The following is an 11243-nucleotide window of genomic DNA, read 5'->3' as shown; positions in this document are numbered from 1 at the left end:
GTTACACTTTGGATGTATTTGATGTTTATGGATGCTATGTACAGATGCTACATAGCCTACATGCCTGAGATGTCTCATTGATGCTTGGTCTTGGACATTTGTCATTGGGGCACTCCTACATGCTTTGTTTGAGCTTTCTTGCTTGACATTTACAGCTTTTGTGCCAGCGGGAGTGTCTATAGAGTACTTGGGCTGATTTGGGCTTTACACTCCCTGAGCATACACCTATTTGTGTCAAGTCTTGCCAGTGTTTTGTACACTTTGTCCAAAGTTAGTTTTATTGAAAGTAATGAGAGCAGATTTTTGGAGTTGATTTTAAAGCGCAAAAGTGGCCTAGGAGGCATAAAAGAGCAATTGTTCATAGAAAATGAGATGGTTGCGGATCAAGGTGCTGGAGTTTTCATAGATGCAATTTAACACTGAGAATCCAATGTAAGTGTCCATTCATTGGAGTCCATTTGACCCCCCATTTAATGGCCACAAGGTTTGGTGTTATGAAGTAGCTATTGAATCTTAAAGTTGAAAAGCATGTGACAAAGGCCAAGGTGATAGATTTTGACGCTAAAAAGCCACCATCCAATCGAATCTGAATTCTGAGATTATTTACCCCCTCAACTGAGTGAGGACGAGGGGGAATGAGTGCCAATTTGTGATGAAATGCAAGGAATAGATCAAGAAAGTGCCAAGGAAGCAGACCTTGAGCTTTGGGCGAGTCGATCGGCTTCCACAGGAGTTTTTTGCATGTACCATGTATATAGAGACCTTCCCTTGTATCCATTATTGTGTTCTGGAGCTCATTGCATGTTGGTGTGACCAAAATCATTACATCGAGTTGATTTTTTGTTGTCGTTGTTTTCGCATTGCTGGAATTGGACAGGGCTTACAGGGTCCAATTCCTAGAATCAGATACTCGAATGTTCAATTTCGGGCAATTGAATGCTCAGACTACCACGACCTGTCCAATCACATGTTGAGTGTGCTAATAATGTTCAGCCAATCTGAAAGAGATTTGCAATAGGAGAAGTGTGAATAATGAGCAAGAAAATCAATGCATTTTTTGGCACAAATTTTGGGCTACAGTCTGGTCCATGTTCTACGTCACAACTGGTTCACATAGGTGCTCAGGAGGTGAAAATATTTGCCCCATGGTTTGACTGAAAGAAATTGTCACTAAAGAGAAAGCTTGAAGGATTTCTTGGTAGCCACCATTGAAGCTTTAGCCAGAAGCTCGCTCCACTTGAAAAGTAATCACAATTTATTTCCCTTTTAAGCCCAATTAACTTTGATTTAACCAAGTTACCTCAAAATTGCATTAAAATTTGATGTAATGACCTACTATTTTAGCCTTCCGTTGCATATTTTTCCTTGAAGATCTCCAAATATACTCTTCATCTAACTGTAGATGTCCTGCAAACCTTTACTAGTCACTATCTATGTCAAGTACTTATAGTACTTGTTTGAATTTGTTTTTTAATGGAGAAAAATTGAATTGAAATAGAGAAAAATGGAACAAAGGCCAATGCTCTGATATCACTTGTTAAGAAGTGAATTAGAGAGAAAGAGAAAGAGGAGATAGAAGATGAGAAGAGAGAGATAAAGAAGTACATAAGTGAGAGAAAGAAAGTGAAGAGAGGATAGAAAGACTAGAATAGGAGAGAGAAAGATAGAAAAGAGAAAGAAGCCATTGAAGCTAAGAGAAAGGTAATGAGGAGAAGGACAATAATGTATTAATGTGTCAAAAGATGAGAAAATTTACATGTCCTCTCCTTTTATACCTATGTTAGTGTGACATGGCATCACTATAATTTACACACTAAATCCTTATTCTTCCCAGCTTCTTACACTCCTGGATTATTCAATTGAAAGAGTGGAGTTTGTTTTAATTGTGTTCTATGTTCAAGTGCATCTTTAGGGCCAATCCTCAAGGTATAGGAGAGCCATAGTGGAGCCACAGTGATCAGCCAAGGGGGAGCTCCCTTTGTGTGTGCCTACATGGTGCACTAGTATGCTTAGGGACTCCCTCTGAGGAGTGGTGGGAAGAATATCCGTTGGACTACAAATCGTAAAAATGCAAAGTTATTAGACACTCCTGGCTACGAGGCCGTGTGGGGTGATTTGAGGTGAGTAGTAGAGGCCCGAATAGTGCCGTAGAGCCAGTTCGAGCCTGTTTTAGGTCCTAACAGATCAAGAGAAGAAGCCAAGGGAAGCTGAACACTCAATAATATGGGGCAAAAATGATGATAAGGCTCAAGCTATTATCAAGCTAGAGCTTGATGACAACTACATTCATCATGTAGATGATTGTGAAACTTCTTAAGCAACTTAGGAACACCTAGATACTTTGTTTAGAGCACAATCCAAATCCTCAAAGTATGGATTATTTATTGAATTCTTTAGGAATGATACAAAGAGTAGTACTATACTTGCAACTCATTTGAATTATATGGAAAGCTTGTTGACACACCTTGCAGGAGTCAACTTGAAGATGGATGAAGACATTTGCATTAGAGTACTCCTCAAAAGTCTTCCACTTGAGTATGATAATGTGTCTATCACATTAATAAACATGCCAAAGCCAAAGCTAGTGGACATCAAAGCCTCTTTCCTTGAAGAGAAAAAGAATATCAAGGGCAAAGGAGAAGCAAGTACCCCAAGAGGAGACCAACAACTTCTGTATGCCAGAGACAAAGGAAAGAAGGACATAGTTTGTGATTTTTGTAAAAGAACTGGGCATATTGAGAAATTTTCCCATGCTAGGAAAAGATCTCAAAAAGCATATCTTGTGATAGTTAAAGAAGATGAAGATAACAATGGAGAAGAGAGAAGACACATAAGACTAATAGGGGAGGACCCATCAGTCTCTCTTTTGCAACTCATTTTTTTGATAAAGTATTTAGGTTCTTCATGTGTAATTGGCTAATGTTCTTACCATAAGCTCTTGTACTCCTCATGTAACCTTTTTATATAGCCTCTACACACTTAGTGAGGCATTGTGATAGTCTCTAGCTTTATATGGTTGGTTCTTCCTTGTCTACACTTAGCAAGATTCTGCTCATGATAGTCTCAGTATACTGAGTGATTTTCTTGGTTCTTGTTGAGGAGAGGTGTTGAGAAATTTGCAATCACACATGCTCTATAGCCTCTTTTTAATGAATATTAATGCAAAGTATCACACTACAAATAAAGCCTTAGACTAGGTCATGTATGTATGATTTATTAAGACCACGGTTGGTGAATACCATGGTCCTTTCCATCTTTTTCCACCTACCAACACCACCTACTGTAAGCTTATAAAAAGACACTCATCCCACACTTATTCCATCTATCATTCTCATTTAGTTGTACTTTCATTATGCTTAAGTAATATTAGTTATTCTCTTTTTCTCATTACATATGTCTCATTATGATTTTCTACTTGCACATTAGTGATCCACCCTAGCATGCCTCCTTAATGTTTTTACAATTTAAGCTAGAGTTGCTAGTGACGCATGAAGGAGCCACATGAAGGATCCAACAAGTTTGGATGCAATAAAGGCTATCTAACATCACACATGGGTAGAAAAAATATATTGCTGCCTAACGTGGCACATGGGCAAGAGAATGCCCCACTATAGGTAGCAGCCTATATAATGGTAGGGAGCAACATTGCAATTGATAGTTATTCAAGCATACTCATAGTCTTGGAGGCTAAGCAGTTAGGAGTCCTCTTTCTCCATACTATATCTTGCTTGAGTCTTTCTACCAATTCTTCTTTGGCTTGTATCTTGGGTACTCTCATAGCAATGCCTAGCTTGTACTATTTCTTGAGTACGTGTTGAGATGGCAAGCTCAACATGTGCAGACATTGATGATGGACCACCTGGCTAGATGGGTCCGCACATCTACACTTAGTACATTAGTGGCCATTATGATACTCACACGGCCATTCACTCATCACTTATTATATTTAGTTTATTACACCTACCTACAACTGACAAAGATATAGTGCCAGCTGATTAGTGTAGTCTGTTATGCACTGTTTGACTTAGTAGGCCAGTTTCCTTTGTATTGTATCCTATTTATACTTTGTGTACATGGTATAATGTGTGGAAAAAGAAGAAGAAATCAGAAAGAAAACATTTTGGCCTCCATCTCTCTTCTTTTGTTCTTGAGTGAGCCTCCTCTTGTGTATACAGTGTGTGTTTGGTGAGTGCAACAGCTCAAGCAAGTCCCCCCACCATGCGATTCATGACATGCTATTAGAGCTGCACCACTGAGAGAGGCTAATTTTGAAGGCTGAAGTGAAGGAAATGAAGCAAGGTTCGAGCAAGCAAGCAACGGGTAAGAAGCTCTCCCATTCTTCCACTCTTTCTCTTGGATAGTGCTATTGGAGGCACCGGAAGCAGGTAGAGTGAAAATCTCAGATTGCTATGAGATTTGGTGTGCAAGTAGAGCACTCTATATTCTACAAATCAGCCCTTTAGGACTATTTTGCAAATTTTTTGGGCATCTGAGGCCGTTTTAGAGCCGCAAGATTGCGAACAATAGTTTTAGGGTACACTGTGATCAACTGTATTGACCGAAGGATGGGTGCACATGTTACAAATTTCAAAACTATAATTTTTGAGGTGTTTGCCAAGAAGAAAACATAAGGTTTATCTGCAATCCGGTTGTAGATTACATGTAGTATTGAGCAATCAGTAAAAAAGGTTGTTTGATGTATTGTTGTGTACTTGTTGTGAAAGGTTGTAGAAGACTAGCTTGCTTTGTTGTATCCTTTTTTGTGACAATGGTAGAGAACAGTGGAGATCCTATTATTGAGAAGCTTGATAAGAACAACTACCCTTCACAGAAGTTGCGTGTGATGAACTTCGTCATTCAAAAGGGCCTTATGAGTTTGTTTCAGGTGAAGAAAAGGAGCCAGACAACGACTGCTGATGAATTAAAGGCACGGAAAAAATGGAATGCAAAAGACAAAAAGGTGATGTACATGCTATCTACAATCATTGATAATGCTATGCTGGGACATATCACGAATGAAAAAACTTTACATGCAACTTGGATAATTTTTGAGAACTTGTTCTCAGTAAATACAAAGGCATGAAAGTTTCAACTCAAGCAAGAGTTAAATACCTTGAAGAAAGGGAAAATGCCTGTCAATGAGTATGTTTTGAAGGTGAGGAGCATTGCAAATGCTTTAGCAGTGATTGATGCAATGCATGATGATGATGATTTGGTTTCATCCACTTTGAGTGGCCTTAACAATGAGAAGGCATGAAAATCATTTGCTACTTCAGTATACATACGGAAGCCATTTCCAGATTTTGATGAGCTGGTCTCTCTCATGATTACGGAAGAGATCAATATGCAGGTGACTCGTCTGAAAGAAATGGTGAATAGGTCAAAGCATTTTTCTCAAGTTTAGGAAGGGGACGTGGTAGATCCTCTTTGAGAGGCCATGATATGGGATGTGCTGGTGATAACTAGCAAAATAGGTTCAATCAGTAATTTGGTGAAATGTAAGTTTCAGGAGACCAAGAAAACTTTAGAGGCAAGGGGAGCTTTAGAGGAAGAAGTGGATGTTAAAACAGAGGTTCTAGAAATTTTGCTATTTTTTTCATTATTGTGGAAAAATAGGTCATATTGCAGCCCATTGTTATGCTAAGAAGGATGATATTCATAGTGGTAAATTTGTGAGAAATGCGGGATCTAGAGCATGGCAGTGAGTTATGGTGGATGAAAAGAGAAGTGTAGACTCATGATGGAGAAGACAAAGACTGTGTTTGTTACACAAGTGAATTAGGTTCCAAGATTGAGACTTGGACTCATAAACACAATCTTGTGTATGTGGACAATGACATTGACACTTCACTGAAAAGAAAAGAGTACTATCATTGCATTAAGAAAAGGAAGCAAGTACAATGCTTTATAGGAAAGTAGGAAACTGCAGTAGGCACCATTGTGCATATGGGATAGGTTAGCTGGCATATCCTTGACCCTGAAGCTCCATACAAAGAGGCTCACCCCTCCTCAATCACAATTAGAAAGGCACGAAGTGTGTAGAGGCTGTAATGAGAACCACCTGCAAAGCGTGGGCGCACCACAAACATGGTAGACACCAGAGGCTGTTGCAGAAAAGGCTAAGTGTGGGCACCAAAATATGATGGACATCCAGAGGCTGTAACAGGGGCCTCACAAAGTGTACAGGGACTGTAATGCCAAGTTACATAAGGATTTTACAAAGCTTATGGCAGGAAGCATTAGGGCAAGGAAATACAAGGCTTTTAAAACAGTCTATCAGAGTTATGAGAGTAGAAGGACTGATGAGTCTTGTCCTTCCGATCCTGGTGGTCTTCATCTTCATCTTCTTCTTCCTTTGCTCCATTTTCTTCTTCTTCTTTGACTGCGACTAGATAGGCCTTTTGGGATCTCTTTCTTGCGTGGCAGAACTTCTCGGTGTGTCCGGTCCTTTTGCAGAAGTCACAGAAGAGCTGATCCTTCTTGCCTTTGTACCTGTTGCCAACATATAATGCATGCTCATCTCTAGAGATACTTGGTTCTTCCTTAGTTTTTAGCTTCTTTTCCTCTTCTAACAGTGATGCCTGGATATCAACAAGTTCAGGATTTGGCATGTTGATTAAAGTTGTTGATACATTATTATATTCAGGAGGCAAACTCTTAAGTAGAACACCGATGCAAACATCTTCATCCATTTTAATGTTGATTCCTGCAAGTTGGGTTAGAGTCCTTCCATGTAATTGAGATGTGTGGCAAGTTATGTGCTGGACTTCATTTCAAGCCTGAAGAACTCAATCAGGAGACCATACTTTGATGATTTAGATTGTGCACCGAACAGGGTGTCAAGTCTTTTCCATGTATCCTGTGAGGTCTCACAGTTATCCACATGGTGGATATAACTGTCGTCTAGCTCTAGTTTGATAATGGCTTGGGCTCTGTCATCATTCTTTTGCTAAGTAGTTGCAAGGTCCGCGTCCTGAGGTTTCTTCTCTTTGTCATTTGTGATGGCCCAGAGACCCTTTTTCATCAAGATGAGCTTGATGCGGGTTTGCCAGGTGTGAAACCCGACTCCTTTGAATCGAGCATTTGGAGAGTCTTTTCCCATGTTGAGGTTGCAAGATCAGCAGCAAATCAACACCAGAATTTTGAGATTTTATCAGTAGAAGAGCAAAATGCAGTGTGTCAAGAGACACAGTTAGTGACAGTGTGAAAACTCACTATGTTAGTGTTGATGTTGAGCTTGATTCTTCTTGTTCGGGATCGTTTGGTCGTTCTTCAATCTTCTCAGGTCCTTCCCCTCCTTGATTTGATGCTGGGTCAATGGATTAGAGTGACAGAGGCTTGGGTTGAGTGTCAGGAGAGAGAAAATGAAAGAAAAAATGAGTTTTGGGAGATTTTGGCTATGGTGGAATTAGGGTTTCTGAGACAGGGGCCTGGTTTTTCTCAGATTGCAGGAGCTATACTTGATCATTTTTAAAAAAAATTACATGCCTAGGAAGCTTACTTCATGGGCTATCAAAGCCCTATGGAAATCGATTAGATTGCAGGCAGTATGGCGCGCGCAGGCAGCTCGATCAGATTCGGCACAGTTCAGGACAACGATGATGTATTTCTGTAATGCCGGGGTCAGGGCGCAGCAATGTGGTCGATTTATGTGCCAGGGTGAAGCGCCTTGAGTAGAATAACAATCCCCTAGAAGCAATCAAGAGCTGAAGTGGCCTGGTTGAGAAGTTATTGAAGCTCCAAGTGAGGTAGGTCCTGTCTGGCTATGGCAGACATAGAGCAGAGATTGAGAATTTTCACAATGCTGAGCTTCAGATAGCCAAATCTCATGGATTGGTGTGATACAGGGAAGCTTTGTGAGTTGGAGAATACTTTTCCAGAAGGAAGATCCAAGAGATTTGACCTGTGGAGTGAGATATAAGCAGCTCAATCTGACAGGGTGCTGCTGGCTATGGCTGCCATGGAAGCTTCAGTGAGAGTAGAGTTGGAAGATGAAGTCATGAGCTGACATTGAGCTAGATTGAGTTGAGAGGAATCAAGAGAGGCTGGAGAAGCAATGCCATGCCCAACTGGGCTATGATACCATGTGAGAAATGCGGGATCTAGAGCATGGCACTGAGTTATGGTGGATGAAAGGAGAAGTGTGGACTCATGATGGAGAAGACAAAGACACTGTTTGTTACACAAGTGAATTAGGTTCCAAGATTGAGACTTGGACTCATAAACACAATCTTGTGTATGTGGACAATGACATTGACACTTCACTGAAAAGAAAAGAGTACTATCATTGCATTAAGAAAAGGAAGCAAGTACAATGCTTTATAGGAAAGTAGGAAACTGCAGTAGGCACCATTGTGCATATGGGATAGGTTAGCCTGCATATCCTTGACCCTGAAGCTCCATACAAAGAGGTTGTTTAGTGAGTGTGATTGCTGATTCTCAACAAAATTGCAACAAGGAAACTATGTATTGTCTTCACGACAGAATGAAAACAAAAATGAGTGTCTGTTTGTTATGTAGCATATGATGAATGCAGTTACAGAAAAGGGAACACATGATAATATATTGTATGTCAATTTAGGTGCATCTAATCATATGACAAGTCATGTTGAATGGTTTGGAGAGATGCATGACTTACAAAATCTAGGTTATGTGCAAACGGGTGATGATTCATGCCACCCAATTTTACACATTGAAAAGGTTCCCTTGTCCTTGCATGATGGCCATACAAAGAGTCTGACATATATATCACATGTGCCTTCAATCACAAAGAATCTAGTGTCTGTTGGCCAAATGGTAGAGCAAGGGTTGCAGGCTCAATTCAATGCAAAAGGTTTTTTTGTAGAATACTTTAATGATAAGTGCAGGTTGGTCGCAAAAGGAAGTAGAGTTGGCCTCATGTTCACTTTAGACGCTGAAATTCCTGCAATGGATGCTGCTATGTATGCTAAAGGAAAAGGAGTAGTTGCACACATTGAAATATGGCATAAACGTATTGGACATGCAAATGTGCAAAGACTGAAGTTAATACAGTCCAGAGGATTGGTTATAGGGTTGCCTTATTTTAGAGTTGTAGAATTTCATAAATTTTGTGAAGCATGCTAGTTTGGTAAGCATGCGAGACAACCCTTCTCACATGATAGAGAAGTGAGCAAAAATATACTTGATGTAGTGCATACAGATGTTTGGGGGCCTATATAGAATGTATCTCTTGGTGGCAGTAAATACTTTGTCACATTTATTGATGACTGTTCAAGGACGCTATGGGTAGATTTCATGAAGGAAAAGAGTGATGTATTTGACCACTTCAAATCTTTCAAGGCAGCTATTGAAACAGAAACATGCTTGAAAGTGAAGTTCTTAAGATCAGATGGAGAGGGAGAGTACCTCTCTAATGAGTTTAGTGGCTTCTTAAGGACTCATGGAATAAAGAGAAAATTTACTTGCAGGTATACCCCACAGCAAAATGGGGTTGTAGAAAGAAAAATTAGGCATATTGCAGAAGTTACACGGGCATTAATGGCTGAAAAGAATATGCCAAATTTTTTTTGGTCTGAAGCTATCCATAATATTGTCTACATTACGAACAAAACCCCCACAACTACAGTTCATGGGATGGCTCCTGCGCATTCAATTCTTTCCAAGCCTTTAATTTGTTTGCAGTCATAGGGTCACTCAGCTTTGACTCATTTTCTTCACCTAAAACAAACTTGAAGAGACCTTTTTCCAATAAGGTGTTGAGAGATCGAGCTCCACTCGCGATATGCCAGGGTGACCGTTGTGCATTTATGTCACCGACTTGTCAGTTGCAGATGCGGTTGGTACACCGCCCATGAATAATAGCTAGACGACAACTATCCTTCTCTACTCTAGTTCGTGGCTCAGTTAGTATGCCACCTTAGTTAGTTGTCTTTGGTTTGAGACCCATATATAGGGTTCTTCTATTTCTTTGTATGAGAGTTCTTTTTGGCTTACACAACTAAGAAGAGGAAAACTGTTTTCAGCCTCCACCTCTGTGTGTATTCCCCCATTGTGCAAGCAAGAAAGCTACAAGTGAGACTCCTTCCTTCTCTCCCACAATCTTGACATGGTATCAGAGCCTTGTTCATGGTAAGGAGCTCAAGAAAGCAATCCAAGCTCGTGGTATTCTGGTAAGAGGAGCAGTGTTGCTTTCATTTTCTGTTTTGGGAGCAGATCTCTGCAGGTAGCACAGCCGAAAATTGCAAGAGTGCATTGTCTCAGGTTGAGACGCCCTTCGCGGTGAAGCAAGAGGGAAATATATGCTGCGGGTAAGGGCTTTAGCCCTTGGTGACCCTGTTTTTTTTATTTGAGGCCATTTCGGGGCCTGTTTTGGAGGCGGAAGTTTTCTGCATGCACTCAGGAAAAGGCCCAGTTTTATGCTGTGCAGCCACTGTTCTACAGGTCGGTGAAAAGTTACTGTAGAAATTGCATCGTATGCTTGTGCGTAGAGACATTGGGAGTTTCAGAATCATCCTTGGTTCCTGTTTATGCAAAATCGTCACTAGGAAGTGACTGTGTGGTCAAATACCACTTTCGCCAGTTTTGCAGATTTGCCCTTGTGAGGGTGAAGCTGAGTTTTTTGCAGTGAAAGAATTTTTTGCAGTGTTCTGTAATAGCGTCTGATTCTCTTTCACAAATTGTAACTGAAAAGCTTGACAAGAACAACTTCCAGGCATCGAAGTTTAGAATGACAAATTTCCTTATGGGAAAAGGATATTGGGAATTTGTTGCAGGAAATGAAGAAGAACCAGTTCTTCCTGATGTTCCCAATCAACAGCAAATGCAGGCATTTAAAGCATGGCATGAGAGAGCCAGGAAAGTTATGTACTGGCTGTCTATCAGCATTTCAGACTCTATGATTGTGCATATTCAAGATGCAAGTACGCCAAAGGAGGCATGGGATGCTTTGTCAAAAATGTATAGTACAAATACGCAAGCCAGGAAAATGCAGCTCAAGCAAGAGTTGCATAATGTGCAAAGAGAAAATATGAGCATCAATGACTACCACATGAAGGTGAAGAAGATCGCAGATGCACTTGCTTCCATTGGGTCGCCAGTGGAAGATGATGATTTAGTTTCTGTGACCTTGAATGGTCTAGGAAAGGATTATGCACAGTTTCGGACATCCATTTCAGTTCGTGAAAGATTTCCTGATTTTGAAGAATTAATTGCTCTTCTAATTTCTGAGCAGAGAAATGGTGGTGCATCTTCTTCAGGAGGAA

Source organism: Lygodium microphyllum, chromosome 9 (assembly GCF_053477565.2).
Source record: "Lygodium microphyllum isolate KBCC chromosome 9, Lygodium_microphyllum_v1.1.10, whole genome shotgun sequence".
In the NCBI taxonomy this organism is placed as follows: domain Eukaryota; kingdom Viridiplantae; phylum Streptophyta; class Polypodiopsida; order Schizaeales; family Lygodiaceae; genus Lygodium; species Lygodium microphyllum.
The sequence above is the reverse complement of the archived record's forward strand: the minus strand, read 5'-3'. Positions refer to the sequence as shown.